Below are 19,099 nucleotides of genomic sequence, written 5' to 3' on the forward strand. Positions count from 1 at the left end.
GCAACTCAGGCAGAGATTGTTTGAACTCTGTCTGAACTCCTGCTGTTGCCCTGGAAACCCCAATCTAAGCCCAATTTAGCTTAATAGGCAGGTCTTCCTTCCAAGTGTGGACTGGAGCTCCAAATTTGTTACAAGAGGAAAAGACTAGGGGGGAGGGGGGCTCCCAGCTCTGACTTTCAGGGAGAGACAGCTGCTGTTAGAGAGACAGGGTGAGTGTATTGGAGCGTGGATTTTCTTTGTCTGGTGGGATAGGGATCTACCCCAGGTCCCAGGGCTGCTGCCAGGCTCTGGGGCCAAGCTATTGTTTATTATTGGTACCTTTCCTGCTGCCTGCTCAGGTAGGGTTTCTGGGAGTGGTGTGGTAGGGATCTTGATGGCTGGAGGAGAGCCTGCTGGCCCCCATGAACAACGAACAATGAACATGTTCATGAAAGGATCATGCTCGTCAGTGTTCATTGTTTGTGGATGGCAACAAACAATGAACACCATGTTTGTGTTTTTTTCTGTTCGTGCCCATGTCTAGTTCAGAGAGGGCTTTCACTTTGCATAAATAGAGACACTCCTTGCCTGCTTCATTCTAACTACTTGGTGAGCCAGATGGTAGTTGCTTACGATTGAAAGCTGCATTGTATTTATGCCTAAGCCTCCTGGAGTGGGAGGATGCATATCAAGGCCAAATCAAACATGATGCTTGTCATGTGTTCTCCATGAGTACTGGCAGCCATACAGCAGTAACTAGTTCCCAATGGTAGCTGCCTATAAATGTACTGATTCTGGTTGGGACCATGGCACAGGGGGAAGGGGCTCTTTCCTCTCCCTGTATCATTTTCCTGACCCAAACTGGCACTGCCGGGGCTTCATATGCAAGATTCCATGTGTGTTATAGTTATATTTACCCAGTTGGGTGGCTACACACACATGGAACCTTGCATGTGAAGCCCTACCACTGCCATTGTGGGTCAGGAAAACAGAATGGAGGAAAACAAGCAGTCCCTCCTCCCCATCTTGCTGCGGTCTTTACCAGAGTCAGGCCCTTGAAGAAGATTTACAGGCAACTGCCGCTGACAACTGGCAGCTACAGTATGACTGCTAGTCCCCATAGCAAACATGAGACAAATTTTACTTCTGATTTGGTCCTTAGACTCAAAGAGGGGCTTGAAGAGACAGCCAAAGAGTTTATGCCCCATTCTGTCCCTAACCATGTGGCAGCTTTGCATAATAAACACCAAGGATTCCATTTTCAGACAATTCATAGGCACAGAGGGGCAGGAGGAGAAAGGAGAAGCATCAAAATTCTCTCTGTGGGTCAGTTTCACTCTTTGTCCTCTACCCTGATTTGGCCAGAAAGGATGGATGTATAGTCCAACTAAGCAGTGTCTGACTGGCCAGCCTTACCTGCTTTCACAAGAGAAAGGAAGAGGAATCCACCACTTCTGTTGATGAGCTTTGGAAAACAATTAGGGAGCAAAGGAAATTATCTCCAAGTCATTAATGGTGCCATTGGGGCATGATTTGTCCAGCCTGGCTCATTTGTGTGTGTGTTCTTGTAGTATTCCATTTTAATAGGCCTTTTTCGAAATAGGAAGCACTGTCACAAGGTTTCTTTAAATCCATGAGTAGCTGCTCGTTTCTTTCTATGAGGAGATGGGTTTGTTCTGTGTCTATTGATATTTTATTGTACTTCTGATAGACTCGGGCTGAATCAAAAGATCAGTCTTTTCAATTTTTGTGACAAAATTTGCCTGCTCAAGAAGGAATAGTCCTTTGTGGAACAGCCAACTAAATGACATGGTTGCTGGCAGAGTGCAAATAAAGCAGAGAAGCACTGTGCTGATTAAAGAGGCTAAAAGTTTATTTAAAAATACATACTTGAGAGTGAAGAAGAGATACAGAGACAGAGTCCTGACTATCTGACTACTACATCTTGGAGAAGAGCGAGAGGGCAGGAGAGAGAAGAAGCAGGATATTGCCCTGTTTAACCCAACAGAAAACAAGACAAGGAAATGATCCCCAGGAAACAAGAGAGATGCTGCTCTCACTATCTTAACTAAGTGATCCTGGCTGCTCCCTGTATAGAAGGCTCTTCTTCCCTTCTTGCTGCTGCAGTACACCAGACATTGCAATTTCCAACAATGGTAAGGCTTTTGCAGTTGTACTTGCAACAAAAGGGATGATTTTGAATTTCTCGTGTCTGTTGTTGAGCATAAAAATCCTGTTTTGCTTTTCATCCATCATTGCAAAGATGAAGCCTAAGCATCTTTGCTCAGAAGTAAGTTCCATTTCATTCCACAGGGCTTACTTCCAGGAAACTGTTCTGCAGCCTCTTTCCTTGCTCTGAATTTCCCCCATAAAATATAAACATTTCAACAGTATTTACATGCTCATAATCAGTGTTACAAGTAGAGTTCTCAGGCGCCTGCCAGTGGCAGCAGACTCCCAGAGATTTGTACCCTTGCTCACCGACCCATCAGTACAGCACATGGGCACCCAGGGGGCACGATGACGTTATTCCCGGAAGTGATGTTGTTGTGCTCCCATGCTTTGTTTGGGGCTGATTTTGGCCTCAAATGGGCTGAATCAGCCTTGCACGGAGCGCAGGAGTGCTTTCATGGCCAGCACAACATCTGGGTGTGACGTCATCATGCAGGCACTGGAGGACACACCACACTGCCAGAACGAGATTAAGTGCCAGGTCCCCCCTCCTGATGGGAGGGTATAGGAACCTGGCAACCTTAGAGAGGAACTACAAGTGACAAAAGGCACAGGTTGGACACTTTTCAGCTTCCCTCAAGTTTTGATGGGAAATGTAGGCGTCCTGATCTTGCAGCTGTAATGGAGAGCCACACGCGCGCACACACACACCACTCCTGAGGGCCTTCTGTAAGGATTTTTAAAGTCTCTTAGAGCGGGACCACAAGTGACGCCTAACACAGGTTGGACACTTGTCAGCTTCCCTCAAGTTTTGATGGGAAATGTAGGCATCCTGGTCTTGCAGCTTGGCTCTCCGACTGCTGTCCAATGGACTTTTCAACTGTCACTTGTCCAACATTCCGCCAAGCTACCTACATTTCCCATCAAAACTTGAGGGAAGCTGACAAGTGTCCAATCTGTGCCCTTTGTCACTTGTAGTTCCGCTCCTAGTTACTTAGGGCTGCCATCTCCAGGTTGGAAGGGTGGTGGAGCCTTGAGAGGGCAGGGTTTGGGGTGGGGAAGGACCACAGCAGAGTCCACCTTCAAAGGCAGCCATTTTCTCCAGGGGAGATGATCTCTCTGGCTTGGAGATCAGTTATAATGCTGGAAAATCTCCAGCCACCACCTGGAAACTGGCAATCATAGTTACAAGCACAGGACCCACAGGGACTTGCGGACTGAGCCATCTAATTTCCCCTTCCGCCAACATATCCTCCTTCTCTTTCCTAAAAGTTCCCACAGTCTCTCTCCTTTTCCTGTTTCCTTTTCTCCTTAAAAACCACCAGCCAACCTACATTTATTAGCCCTCAATCCCTCCCCAGGAAGCCTCTCCCTAAGAAAACTCTGTGCAGTTCCAGTTGCTGGACTGGGCCAGGTCCAGTAGCACAGTGCCAGCCACCAGGCCACACTCAGTTGTGCAGTGGGGGGGCATCACTTTCCCCTATACCCTCTCTCCACACTATTTCCTCTTTCCCAGGAAAGAGGGGAAAGTGATGTCATTGCACCACACCGGGAGCATGCCTCAGGAAGCCCCCTGCATCGCTGCCCCCCACTGGCCAGATGAGTGGGAGGGGGCAAAGGCTTGGAGTGGAGGATCCCCCACCCACATCAGGGGACCAACAATGCTACTTCCCTCCCACCAACAAACTGACCGTTTAACTGCCCCTACTTCAGCTGAATGTATTATTTATTTACTTTATGTATAAGCCACCTTTCTCCACAATGGGTCCCCAAAGCAGTTTACAGTATTTTCCATATTATCCTCACAATAAACCCTGTGAAGTCAGTTAGACTGAGAATGTGTCATGAATTTCATCAAGTAAGCAGAATGTGGCAGAATGAGGACTTGAACCAAAGGTACTTTTTGCACTCGTTTTTTAGAGTGTGTTTGTACCTGTTCCGCATCCCATGTTTGCAAGTTTTTCACACTTTCAAAGCAGTCATGGGATGCAGTCCCGCTTTTTGTCCGCTGTATCCCTGATTTTTCTCCCTGCGGATATACCACGATGTTTTTTCAAGTCCACTGCTGACTGGCAGCTGGCCCACATTTTGCTAATGTGAACCCTTTTGCCCCCTTTTTGCTTCTTCCCCCTCTCCTTTTCCCTAGGAGCTGATTGGTTTGTGCAGAATTAACCACTCCTACCCTCCTCAGCTCTCTGAACTCCTTGTACACCATTTTTTTAGTAAGGCAAGGCTGGGGTCATAAGGCTGCTTCTCCATTGGTTTCCTTCCTCCTAGGTATGCACGCACTCTTATTTTTTTTTCAAAGCCAGGAACGATTCCTAAACTTGCTGTTAATTCCCTGCTGGCTTTAAAAGCAAGGAAAGAGTTAAATAGCTACTTTCTCCTTCTTCCCTTAGGGTATGCACACACTCTCTTTTTTTAAGACAAGAATGGGTTGCAACATTGTATCATTGTAATGTTACTGCACTTTCTTCCTGGCTTTAAAAACAAGGAAAGGATTAAATGGCTGCTTTCCCCTTCCTCCCAGGCATGTTGCCAAAGAGAAAAAAAAACAAGCATTTTGCACAGCCCTTTGGAAACAAAGCCTCAGCTTGCTGGGAGGGGATGAATCTGCAGCATTTTAACCCTTTCCTGGCTTGATTTAAAAAAATAAATGAAAGTGGTACATGTTTTCCACCCAGAACTCTGCCACCAATTGCCTCTCCAGAGGGCAGGGGACAGTCCAATCAGCAAAAGGGGGGGGATGGGTTCCAACAGTGCAATGTTACTACGCATGTGTGACATGAATTGCAAAGCCCCAAAAGCCCAAAACTGCACTGAGGCTTCAAAATGGGTTTGAAATGAAGCACAGATGTCAAATCGAAACTGCAGTGGACAGTGTGCAATGAACAGGTGCAATGCCAAAGCCATTGCGATTGGGGCAAATGCTCATAAATGGCAGTTTAAACGGTAAGTACGAAAAGGGCCATGGTCTCACAAGTCCAAATCCAAAACTTTAACCATTACACCATACAGGCTTTCATGAGGTGGCTTGTATTGTAGCAAGTAGGGTTGCCTGGTCCCCTGGGGTTCAAACAGGACTGGGAACCCTAATAGCAAACAGCTTGGCTTAAGTGCAGGTCAGGTGGTATCAAGCAGCCTAGTGGTTGCTGCTGGGTCTGGGCCTGATGAGTACTCCCTCAAATGCCCAAACAGACATGGAAATGGACCTTCCTCCCCCTCCCAGCCCTTTTCTGACAGAAATCAAGGTTTGATGTCACTGTTGTGGATGCCTAGCAATAACCACTGAAGCGATTTATTTCTTAAAGCTACAGGTGCTCCTTTTATTTGGGGTGTTTCACCCCGTTTTTTAAGAGTTCAGATTTTTCTGCAAATCTGGGACTGTAGAAAGATGTTTTTTTCTGTCTGTGGCCTCATTCTCTAGATTTAAATATCCACAAATGGAGTCTTGTTGAGAATTAGACATAGCAATTAGATATTGCTCTTCCGTACTCCAGCAGCCTCTCCCTGGGAAAAGTCTGACCATTCTGTGTGGTGTCAGCTGCCAGGCTAGGCCCAGCTGGGCAATGGAGGACCCATATGACTTGTGGGGGCACCTTACTTGCCCTTGTATCCCTTTTCCCACACTATTCTTCTTTCCCTTCTCCTAGCAACTCCCAGTGTAGTCTAGTGGCTAGAGTTATGGACTAGGGCTATTTACATACTCTCAGACTAACCTACCTCACAGGGTTGTTATGAGAGAAAAAATGGATGAGAGGAGAATGATGTAAACCACGTTAGGTTCCCACTGGGGAGAAAGGGGGATTTAAATGAAGTAAAATCAAAAATAAAATAATATCCTCACCTTTCCCTGCTTCCTTCTCTCCACCCACCAATCTACATTTTACCTGCCCCCCATCCTCAGCTATATTTATTATTTATTTACTACATTTATATCTCACCTTTCTCCTCACTGTATACCCAAAGCCGTTTACATCCTTCTCTTCCATTTTATCTTCACAACAACCCTGTGAGGTAGCTTAGGATGAGAGGCCCAACGTCACCCAGCAAGATTCCATGGTAAAGTGCTGATTTGAACCTGAGTCTCCAAGATCCTAATGTGAACTTCTAACCACTACACCACAATGGCTTTCATTGGCTTTCATGGTGGCTGATGTTGCCAGTGTAGCAAGCAGCCAGTTTAGGTTAAGCTACAAAAATCATGTGAGTAGCAAGTCATTTATGGTTCCTACTGTGCCTGGCCCAAATGAGTTCTGCCTCAGAGGCCAAAGCAGCATTCAAAAGGGCCCTGACCCTTCTTTCCACCTCGTTCCTGACAGAAACCAAGGCTTGAATAGTGTTGTGGATGGCAGCAATGGCCACTAAAGCACCTGTTTCTTAAAGCTACAGACATTACTTTTATCTATTTTGTTTGTTTGTTTGTTTAGATTATTCTCCAAACCTGAAGCTTTTCTCAGGTTTGTAGGAAGATCTGTGTGGTCTGTTCATGGCTCCAATCTCCAGATTTATGTATCCATAGAGCTGGCTGTATTGAGTAATATATTAGATATATTGATATGCAGGGCTTTTTTTCTGGGAAAAGAGGTGGTGGAACTCAGGACCGCACAATGATGTCACTTTGGATCAGCTGCAACAAGGGGGGAGTTTTTTTAAAGTTTACATTGCCCTCGACAAAAATGGTCACATGGCTGGTGGCCCCACCCCCTGATCTCCAGACAGAGGGGAGTTTAGATTGCCCTCTGTGCCGCTCCAGCGGCATGGAGGGCAATCTAAACTCCCCTTTGTCTGGAGATCAGAGGGTGGGGCCACCAGCCATGTGACCATTTTCAAGAGGTTCAGGAGCTGTGTTCCACCACATTCCAGCTGAAAAAAAGCCCTGTTGATATGAATATTATACTTATAAATGATGTACACTGAATATATAAATACCATCCCATCAAGGCTATGCTACAAGAGTGAGTGGACTATGAGAAAATTACAGCATCACAAAGAACAAATATGGAAGCAGAATGATTTCCTGGCACTTTTATTATTATTTTTTTAAGAAGTAGACAAGAACATTGAAGTAGCAAGAAGCAATTCTTTTTCATGATAGATCTCTTAAAGCCCAAATCAACAGAAATTCTCTCTTCCATGGAAACTGGACACTGTAATCACAGACCAATGGAGCAGCTTTCAGAGTTTCAAAAATGTTCCAATTAGGGTTATCAGCTCCAGTTTGGGAAATTCCTGGGGATTATGGGGGTGGAGCCTGGAGAGAGTGGATTTTGGAAAGGGGAGGGACTTAAACAGGGTATAATGCCATAGAGTGCACCCACCAGCACAGCCATTTTATCCAGGAGAACTGATCTTTATGGTCTGGAGATCAATTGTAATTTTGGGAGATCTCCAGTTGCCGCCTAGAGGTTGGCAAGCCTAGTTTCAATATTCCCTCATTTCCTATTAAAAAAGAAAGAAAATAAGAAACATGCTTTAGTCATGCCTAAAGAAAATCAAGGATTTCATATTAGTGCCAAATGTGAATTGCAAAAGTGAACTAGATGTCTAGAGATCGGTAAATGAATAACAACAACAACATTTGATTTATACCCTTCAGGACAACTTAACGCCCACTCAGAACGGTTTGCAAAGTATGTTATTATTATCCCCACAACAAAACACCCTGTGAGGTGGGTGGGCTGAGAGAGCTGGGGCAAAACCCAAATTATGTTTATTCTTGGGGTTCCATTTCCAAGCTAGAAAGCTTGGAAATAAAAGGAACTGACATTTCAAACCTCAAAAGCTAGAAGTGTTTGTCCACCTAGTGCACTCTATTTCACATAGTGGTCAGCCACTTTCCTTGGAAAGACAAAAAAAACCCTCAAAGAGTTACTGGGAATTTTTCAGAAAGTACACTTTTAAATGATTCTGTGTCGGTATTTGTGTTGTATGTGTTTGCATTAATGGAGGAAAAAATAAAGAAGACAATTGTGTTATCCATTCTGTTTGTTTTACAATCATATTACAGGAAAGTTCTTTCTCTAAAACATCTCATTTAAAATAAGCATTTTGATACAAATGTCAAGACTGAAAATATTTCTGTAGGGAAATGAGACTAACCTTTTACAACAGCGATACATCTTGCTGCAGCTTCCAGCACTCTGAGTTCCACGAGGGCATAAGAAAAGATAGCATTCATAGCCCCTAAGCCTACATTGTGTGGAGTCACCCTGAGAAACATTTCCTGCACAAAGAAAATGATGGTTGTTTGAAGCAGGGTACATGATAGTCAAAATAAATTCACATAAACCAATGAGGAAATTAAATTAAATAGTGGGGAGGGGGGTATGGCAGCATGGTGAATATCACTACAGAGTAAAGCTGTACCAAAAATGCTAGAATTTGGAGATCACCTGGTGATCATCAAAAGATACAGAAGGGGATATGCTTTTCACATAATACTTAATCAACAATGTCATCCATTAATACTTGTGGTTATAGCTATTGTTAAAAAATGTGCGGAGACTAAGCCCACTAATGCCTATTAGCTATGACAGAGTCATGAAATGATAACTAAACAGAAATGGTTGACTTATGGAGATTTATTAGATTTCTCACAAGGAGATTGTAAATTGAAGACAAGGGAAGACTTAATAGCTAAAAGTTGTAAATGTCAATGGTTTATTTATGCACAGTTACTAGAAAGATTTAAACTAGATAAAAATTATGGGGTTTTGAATAGACATGGGCACGAATGGAAAAAAAAACCCTGAACACCCTGTTCGTCATTAGTTGCCATCCACGAACAATGAACAACGAACATGGATGAACTTGAACTGTTCCTGGACATGTTCGTTGTTCATGGGGGCCAGAACCACCTCCAACCCCAACCCCCCCACTTAGCCCCCCTCCCCTCAAACCCACTTACCTGTCCCTTTAAAGATCCCTTTAAACTATCAGCTGGCAGGCAGCAGGGGGATTCCCCCCTGCCGCCTGCCAGCTGATAGTTTAAAGGGCCCTTTCCTGCCACATGCAAGGAGCAGGGCCCTTTAAACATCCCACAAACTGACCTTCCCAATATCCAATGCCCACCAGATTTGCAGGGGACATAGTCCTCACTGTCCTCTGAACCCCCCCCCCCCCCCAAGTTTCAGAGAGATCGCATCCCAGGAAAGGCATGATCCACGGGTCTCCCCTTTGGCTGTCATTTTCTCTTCACAGTGGCAAAAACGGGACTCTCTGCTGGAAGTACTTTAAAGGGTTAAAGCCAGAAGGAAAACTGGAAGGAGTTCAGACAGAGTCCAGTCCCTCCCTCCCTCCGGTTGCCAAGGGGATTGATTGCAGCAGGCACCAGACTGTCTGGCTTGCCTAATGGCTGCTGAAGGCAACGAACAAGGCTTTTAACAACCACCTGTTTGTTTAGGATGGGGCCTCACAAACAGCTTGCTCGCAAACAGCAGATTGGGCTGTTCATGGGCTTTTTTCAGTTCATAATGTTGTTCGTGCCCATGTCCAGTTTTGAACAAGAAAAGATGGAATTTGACAAAGAACTATGTACAAATGATGACCATATTATTTCTAAAATGTATAGACTTCTATTGAAATTTGATATGGGATATATTTTCTCTTTAATGGGATTTTAATCTTTCTATTAAAACAAAATTTAATTTAAAAAGAGGACAGTTGGAATATCCTTAATTATTCAGAGATAACGTACCTGTAATGACCAGTTGTTGGAGGTAAACTAAATGGTATGGTCTTCAACATACCCTGCTTGAACTTTCCAACTCTTGAAAAAGGAAAAAATGCTTAGCATGGATCCTGTCTAAAATTTCCATGAATGAAAGGATTTCTGTCTCCCCTACACCCTGCCCTTCCTGCAGCTCTGAATGCTTCCTGAAATGTTACTTCTGGGGGAAACTGGATTAGGTCTTATTATTAAGTCATACTAAGTCCTAGTCCTAAATTCTGAACTATTCAGAATTCCAGATACTTGGTGCAAGTCCTGAAAGCACTTGCAAGGATGGGATCTGCAGATAGTTTTGAGCCTTAGGATCTCCTATGTTTAAATATTAGGCTTGTAGGCACAAGAAATAAGTGTTTTTTGTGTTTTTTCCAGTTACCTGGGTCCTCTGCAGCTCCATCCTGAATGCCTTGCAAAGCTTGCTCTTGGGCTTGAAGATCATTCAAACTTTTTAAGGTCTCTTCTAGTTGCAGCATCTCTTCTTGATCTAGACCAGCATCATGAGCCTTCACATCAAAAAAGAAGCCAACTGCAAAGAGAAGATAGAAGAACTTCATAATGGTAGACTTGTCAGTGTGGATGAGTGATGGCAATGTTTCCACAGATAGCGCTGATGTCTTTATATACAAAATAGCCAAATGGAAGAAAGCCAAATTGTCCTTTCTGTGGGTTCTGTTTCATTGGCTTTGAATCTGTACTATCTCCATATGCTATAGATGGGCCAGTGAATATCAATCTTATCAGTATGGCATTTGAAACTGTTTTATTTTTAGGGAATGAATTTTCTTTGATGTTGCCTCCAACCTCAAGGATCTTGCAATATGTCTGTTTATTCTGCAGTTATTCCTAACAGCACTCTTGCTCCCTATCTTGTGTTTTCCTCTTCATTTAGCAGCTGGTTCATCCTAGGCACAATACATTGATGTCCCTGACTGGCATTTCTGGATACATCACTGATTGGCATTTCCTCTTTCTCTTTGGTGGTTCATTAAGTTCAGAAGAGCTCTAATTCTACATGAATTGGGAGTGGGTGTCCTTGCCTATGGGCCAAATTATACATGAAGGTTTTTTTAAAGAGTTGGATCTGAGGAACCCACAGCCACACAGCAACTTTGGAGGAAAGATGTAAAAAAAAGGAGAGCCAGTTTGGGCTCAGATTGTAACGTGGTCCCAGGGGAAGGAAGGGCTCCTCCTTTCTCCCAAAATCTGTTTTCCTGTGCCACAACAGTGCTGGGGGGAGTTATTTCCCCATTGTTGCTGCTCCAAATGCACAGTATACTTCATGCGGAGCAGCAAAAATGAGGGAATAAGTCTTCTCTTGTGCTATTTTTTATGCATGAAAACAGCTCGGGGGGGCAGGAGCCATTCATTTCCTGCAGTGGTGTTTCAAGCCCAAATGAGCTTTCTTTTACTTTTTAACAACAATTCCCTGCAGCTGCTGTGTGGCTGCAGAGAACCTGAGTTGGGTCCAAGGAACCCAGACCCAACTCTTTAAAAACCCACACATCTAGTTTAGCCATAAGTCATTCCAGCTTCCAATTAGACACCAGCCTGATTGCAGGATTGGGCAAATGCTTTGGCAAAAGGCAAGCACAATAGAAGAAGCAATTTCTGCCTTGTCTAACCAAACCACCACCCCACCACTTTGAGGGAGATGCAAAGGCTTTACTTTTCTCTTCTGCAAGGCAGAAATAGATGCAATACTACTTGAGAAGATGCAGCCAAAAATAGATCAGTCCTCTTTTGCTTCATGCCCCGCTTCATACAAACATCCTTCTGGCTTTGCATATCAAAAGAGTAAGCTTTCAATATTCTTAGTTAGCTTTAGGGGTGTGCACAGGAAAAATAATTGGTAAATTTGGGTTTGGTAATACCAAACTGGAAAAAAATAAGCACTCCCAGAATACTGAATTCATTCTCCAGTTCGATTTGTTAATACAAAGCAAATTCAGTAAAATTCATAGTTTACTATGGGAAACGCTTCAGGTATATCGGTGGCAGGGGGGTTGTTTTTGATCTGATTTCACCAAATTTGCAGGGGAACTACTCCTAACTGACCTCTAATGACCCCCACGTTTCATAAATATTGGACTCTGGGGCCCACATTTTATGCCCCCCAAAGAAGGTACCCCCCCAGCCACCTGCAATCTCCATTATTTCCAATGGGGAAAACTATCTGGAAGCTATCCAGGGAGCAGGGTGGTAAAAAATTACCAGTAGATCCAGGTGTGCAGGATGTAGAATTGTATGAACACAATGTTGGGGCTAATATAATGTTAATACCTAAAAAATAAAGGTTTTTGTTAGCAGTTTGGCTAGAAATGAGATAATATTTCCTATTTTGTTCTCTTCACATTTTTGGGGGGGTCTCCACTTTTCCTGTTGCTTTTGTAGGTACTTTTTTACTGTGTCCCTATGTTGGATGGTTTTTATACTACTCAATACAGAGAGAGTCATGGAAAAGCATCACCCAATACAAAAGAATAAACCGTGAGTGACCTACTTACTATTACAATTTAAATATACAATGTACCACAGTAAACAAAAGATCCAGAGGAGTTAGCCGTGTTAGTCTGTAGTAGCAAAATAGAAAAGAGTCCAGTAGCACCTTTAAGACTAACCAACTTTACTGTAGCATAAGCTTTCGAGAATCACAGTTGTCTTCTTCAGATGCATGGAGGGTAAGAAGAAACTCGTGGTGGAGAGGGGAGGGGGGAGTAGATGCAATCAGGTGGAGAGGGGAGGGGGGAGTAGATGCAATCAGTGACTTCTAATAATGGGATCAGTTTGTTTCTGATAATGAGATAACCATTCATAGTCTCTATTCTATCCAAGCATGACTGAGTCAAATTTACATATGAATTCCATTTCAGCAGCTTCACGTTGGACTCTGTTTTTGAAAGGTTTCTGTTGAACTACAGTGACCTTTAAGTCCTTGATGGAATGTCCTGATAGATTGAAGTGTTCTCCCACTGGTTTCTGGATGTTGCCATTTTTAATGTCAGATTTGTGTCCATTTATTGTGTCCAAAGTAAACAAAAGTTTCTTTTATATTTATTTCTTATTTATTTTTATTTATTTCAAATTTCTATTCTGCCCTCCCCACGAGTGGGCTCAGGGTGGATAACAACATATTAAAATACAAAATACAATAAAAACAACATATTAAAATACAATAAAATCTATACACATTTAAAACAGGATGGTGGATATCATGAACACGTCTCAATTTATAGAGAATATGCAATATCTTTCCAATAGGATCTAAAGCAGCTAGCAGCATCATACAATTTCAAAAATTCAAAGTGCAGTAGTGCTTATAAATTCCTTTTTCAAAGTGCAAATGCCAGTTTAAAGGAACCACGCCTTTCTAAATCACATACATTTCATATAGTAATTTCATAAGCTACATGCAGTATCTGAATACAATATAATCCAAATTCAAGTTTCAGCAATAAGCCTTCAGTACATCATAATAAAAAATTAATACATATATAGTTCAAAAATCAATAGTAACTGCAACAGGTTTGCTAGCAAGAGAATCCTATTTCCATCATCCCCTTCCTCCTGGCAGTTACCAAGCTGCAATAAATAACACATCATGTATTAAAATCTCAATGAATATCAAATATATAAGTATCTTAACACCCCTGGAGTTATGCTTACAGTAAGAAATCAAACACAATCACATGTCAGTTTCAATGCTCAACATCCACTCACTCAAGGGCATGTACTCAGCATAACCCAATGTGTTTTAAATAGCAAATAGACCAAATGTTCTTAAAGGGCCAGTAATACCGTTGAAGACATCCTCATAAATAAGCAGGTAAATCACAATTGATGTTTAGTCCATAAGGTTCCACCAAATTTAATTTATGAATCCACCAAGCTTCTCTTCTTAGTAAGTCCCTCCATATGAAAGAGTCTTCTTTGTATTTGCTGACATATAATACCAAACACAGAAAGTCTCCGTCCCTGTGTCCTGTCTCCAAGAAATGAGATACCAACGATGTATCTTCCACTCTTCTGTGAAGTCTAGAGCGGTGTTCCTGTATGCGGACCTTAATTACTCTACTGGTGTTTCCAACATACAATTTTTTGCATGAACAAACATAAACAACATTCTGAGTGTTACAATTTGAAAAAGCCTCACATTGCAAACCTAATTCTCTAATTTGTTGGGGGGACATTACCAAGTAACAAGATGAACAATGGCCACATTTAAAATGGCCCTTAGGTAAATCCTTGCTTGGTTTTATAGCTCACATATCTGAATGCACCAGATGATTCCCTAAAGCTTTTGGTTCTTTGTAGGGCCACCCTAGGGATATTTTTGCAGCCGAGGAGATCTTATACCAATGGCCAATACTTAAGCACCACCTGCCTTATTGATTTAGCTAAAAGAGTATAATCAAGTGCAAAGGTAAATCTCTCCTCCGGATTTTTTTGCTGTGTTTTTAATAAATTCTGTCTGTTCCTTTGGAGAGCCCAATCCCTGCATCTATTAATGATATGCTCCGGATATCCTTTAAGAGTGAACTGTCTAGCTAAACATTCACTATTATTACAAAAATCCTGTATTGAAGTGGAATTCTGTCTTAAACGAAGAAATTGCCTGAAAGGTAAATTGCAATGCAAATGTGGGGGGTGAAAAGACTGGAAATGTAAAAAAGCTTTACAAAAAGGGCAAACTCCCCCCCCCTCCTACTAGTTTGAAAAACTGTAACGTCTAGGTAATTAATAGAAGAACAATTGGAAGTCCAGGTAAATCGGATGTTACTATTAATATTATTGAGGTATCAGTCATAAGGGTTTTAAGGGCTCCGTACTCCTTCCTTCAAAGAGTGTGCCCTCTCGGGTGAAAGTCCTTTTCCAGTGCTTCAATTTCCTTTAGCATCGTGGCTTCAAACATCTGAATGTTATGATTGGTACAAGGTGGAACAAAAGTCGAGCGCGGATGCAAAGAGGAAAGTTCACTCCATTAAGACGGCAGTGTCTCACCAAAAAAATCCCTAAGCTTCAAAAGCCTCACTAGTTTATAAATATCTATGCATGTCTGAAAAGAGTTGTATGTCAGGTTGGGTACAAAACCTAGCCCCAAATTCAAAACCTGATGTTCCAAAGGGAGGAGGCTTCTGGAAGACAAATTAACGACTAGGTCCTCCTCCCCCATCCCCGAGTTCCTCTCCATAAAATACTACTCTTGTTTTTTATATGCATTTTATATGTGTAAACTGTATATATTTTATCTATATATTAACAACTGATGAAAAATTCATTTTTTTCAGGAGATATTTGGTATTGAGGAGACAGAATGGTGTGAAAATAAACTATCCCATTTTTCATTTGTACAAAAGAAAAGCAAAATTGAAATGGGGATTTGGGAGTCAAAATAGCAGGAAGAAGAAAGCCAAAATAAACCTCAATTTGGAAAGCATCTGTGATGTGACTTTTCCCAGTGTTGCAATATCTTGGCTCCTTGATCCATATCTATCTGTTTCTGTTTACCCTTCCATAGTAAGTTATAATAATCCCCGCTACCTCTTATCTGGCACAGTCTTCTTTCCACTGTGCAGCTGTCATACCTGATGTCCCTTTTATCTTTGGGTAAATATATGATATTTCTACATTTCATTACCAAGGGCAGATCATACATTTTGCCACATGGTTAAAGGAATACATGTATTCTTTGAGATCAGGACAGTAGAGGAAAGTCTGGCTAATTGTCTTTCTTTAAAATGTCATAAATGAGATGGCATAAATGAGGAGGAGGAATGAAGCTTGCTGGGCAGCGAAGGTGGCAATTATTTTAATTTGTATTTGTATTTTGTGGAAAGTACTGTAAAATACCTCAATCAATCAGTCAATCAATCAATCTGTCAATCAACCAATCAATCAGTCAGTCAATCAATCAATAGCTCAACACTATGCATAACGATAGGCCTCGATTTTAATGATTCTCTCCCTGACTTTCTCCTCTCCACAAGGAATTCCAAAGACTCCCAGGTTAACGCAGTGGGAATCCTATTGGCTAATTTTTGTATTCCTGCTAACAAAGTCATTTTAAATGGCTCACTGCATCATGATCTGTTGGGTGAATTCACATTTTGCTCTCCCCGGGGTTGTAGTGTCATTGATTACGCTATTGTATCTTATAATTTGAAACAACAGATCCTCGATTTCTCAGTAGGAGAATGTGAGGCTAGTGACCATTTTCCTTTGATTATAGCGCTTGGATGTGAAACTCTGCCTCATTTACCTGCTCAATCCAACCAGCAGGATGGTATGCCCACCCATAAAAGAATCAGATGGACAAAAAAACCCAGAAGCAGGCATTAATCAACTGCTTCTTACTGATAGGTTAAATGAACTAGGTCAACAATTAACCTGTGCTAAGAATCCCTCTGAGGCTCTTCAGTCCTATAATAATTTGACCTATTTAATTACACACTTCCACCAGCAACATTCTGTAGCCAATGACAGCTTCTCAAGAAGAAAGTCAAACATATGGCTTGACAATGAATGTCGAAGATTGAAAGTTCAAATTCGTGGCACATACCATCTCTATCAGATCTCTAAAGGGCCTAATATTCCTCCTTGCTATTTCCATCTCAAAAAACAGCTTAAGAATGCAATTGCTCATAGGGAAAGAGTTAACCATATTAGGAACTGGGACCTATTAATTAATGCTTCTCTTGCCAGAGATAGCAGACAATTTTGGTCCCTTGTTGCTGACACTGCTAACAATAGGCCCTCTTTCCCCTGTCACTCTATCTCAACGCAAGCTCGGACAGATTATTTCTCAGATATATTTTTTGACCCCTCACTTTCCACAACTGGAATACAGCAAATCTTGCCTCCTGAACTTCCTGAATGGCCCCCAGTTCACCCTGATGACATCCTACAGCTTATTAGCCACCTGAAAGCAGGGATGCATCCTGGCCCCTTATCTGTTTAATTTATTGCTATGCGACCTAGCTCCCTCACTTGCCAAGACTGATGACCACTCCCCTAAACTTGGCTCCCTCCCTGTCCCTTTCCTACTTTACACCGATGATGCAGTAATTTTATCTCAGACACAGAAGGGCCTCAAGAGTGTATTTAATGCCTTTGTCTCATATTGTGAAATCAACTCTCTAGCTGTCAAATATGTAAAATCTAAAATTTTGGTCTTTTCAAGATCCTGGAGGCGTTTAAATTGGTGTTTAAAGGAAACAATATCGAGCAAGTAAAATCCTTCAAATATCTGGGTGTTTCCTTTCAGTATAACTATAATTGGATATCTCAACAGAATTATGTAATAAATCTGGCTAAGTGTAGTGCAGCAGCTACTGCCAGTTTCTTTCATGTGAAAGGCAACCAATTTTTTCCTGCTTTTTTCATGTTTTCAATGCTAACACTGTGCCCCAAATATTATATGGGATTCCTATCTGGATTAGCGGTTTTAACCACCAGCTGGAGCAAATCCAAGCAATGTTTTTGAGGTGTAACTTGGGGCTTCCAAATTGTGTTTGTTACGCAGCTGTGTGTCTGGAAACTGGGCAGTGCTACCTTGAGACCCGTGCTTGGATCTCAACATTTAAATTCTGGCTATGCATCCATTTTAGGGCTGAACCTGCATGTTACATTTATTTGATGCTCACGGATGCCTTTACATCCAAATGGGCCTTCCTGATTCAGAGGAAACTACAGTCTATAGGGATGTCCTTTGATTGCCTTCTAATGTTAATGGAAAACCAAACTTTCAGATTCCTAAAACAAAGACTTCTAAATATTGATAGGCAAACCCTCTGTTCTCTGGCACAGAAGACCTGCTCCCCATTGGAGTTTGGAATCATCCCTAAGTATAAAAGCCCTGTCGCTTATTTCTCATCACTGTATTTTCCTCGCCTACACCGAGCTTTTATGCTTGAACGTTTTGATGTTTTACCCTCTGAAATTCTGTTTGGGAGATTTACAAATACACCCTACCCCAATAGACTATGCCCTTGTGGAAGGATGCAACCCGAATCTGTAACTCAAGTTTTATTTTATTGCAACTTTTATGTTCACGTCAGAGTCAGAAAGCTTTATTGCTTCAGCACAGCCATAGCAAATAACAAGAAAAATACAATACAATAATCTTAATACTAAATTACTACATCGTAAAATTTAAACAGAGGTTAACAAAACCCCATCTAGAACTCTAAATCCATAGAATCCATAGCAGCGTATAAAATAATATAATAAGTCCTACTAATAAAAACTTATTAATACCTTTAAATAAATAGATGTTCATGTGTGGGACTCTGCCCCAGGCACTGCCAAAGAGGGGGCGGCAAGCCGGTCACCCTGGAACACGGTGCACCATGGAGCTGGCAGTGGCTGCACGGGCAGCTGAATGGAGAGCTGGAAGGCTACTGTACGATTCACCTGTCCCACTGACCAGGTGGCTCGCATAAGCACAGGGTGCCCCCTGGAAGCATGCCACCCATGCTACCTACTGCTGGAGGGAAGGAAGTGCACGGCAAGCCGGCTGCCCTGTCACTGGGGAAGGGGAACAGCGCTGGTGGCCTTCTAGCCCTCCACTCAGCTGCCCATGCAGCTGCTGCCAGCTCCGTGGCATGCCATGTTCCAGGGCAGCCAGCTTGCCGCATGCTCCCTTCCCTCCAGCAGCAGTGGGGTGGCATGCTTTTTCCTGGGGGGCCCCACTTGATGACATCACGAAAGTGGCATCATCACGCAGTGCCGAGTGCGCACACACTTTGCGTGCATGCGGGGGACTGCGGGGCTTGGGTTGACCTGGGCATGGACAACCCTAGATCTGGCCCTCCATGCTCTCATACATTGCCAGGAAACTGATGAAAGAGCTATTAAAGGGAAAGTGGTAGATAGTATTGAATCATTTATTTATTGAAATATTTTTACTGCATTTCCCCCAAAGCACAAATTCTATTTAAATAATCACCTCTCCTATAGCCCAGCAAGCTAGGTAAATCTGACTGCACACTCATTGTTATTCGTCAGCATCAGCAACCTTTTATTGGCATTAAATAAAACAATTTACATCAAGTAGGGCAGAAACCAAAAACAGCAAAATCAGTCAACAGAATTAACCATATACTCCCTAATTCACATAGCAATTGAGAAATACAATGCAACCGTATATGTAATGTGGGGACAATGATCTGATAGTAAGAAAGAAACTAATCCACTGTCAGATTGACCCTGATGATTGATCAG

Source organism: Eublepharis macularius, chromosome 1, assembly GCF_028583425.1.
Source record: "Eublepharis macularius isolate TG4126 chromosome 1, MPM_Emac_v1.0, whole genome shotgun sequence".
In the NCBI taxonomy this organism is placed as follows: Eukaryota; Metazoa; Chordata; class Lepidosauria; order Squamata; family Eublepharidae; genus Eublepharis; species Eublepharis macularius.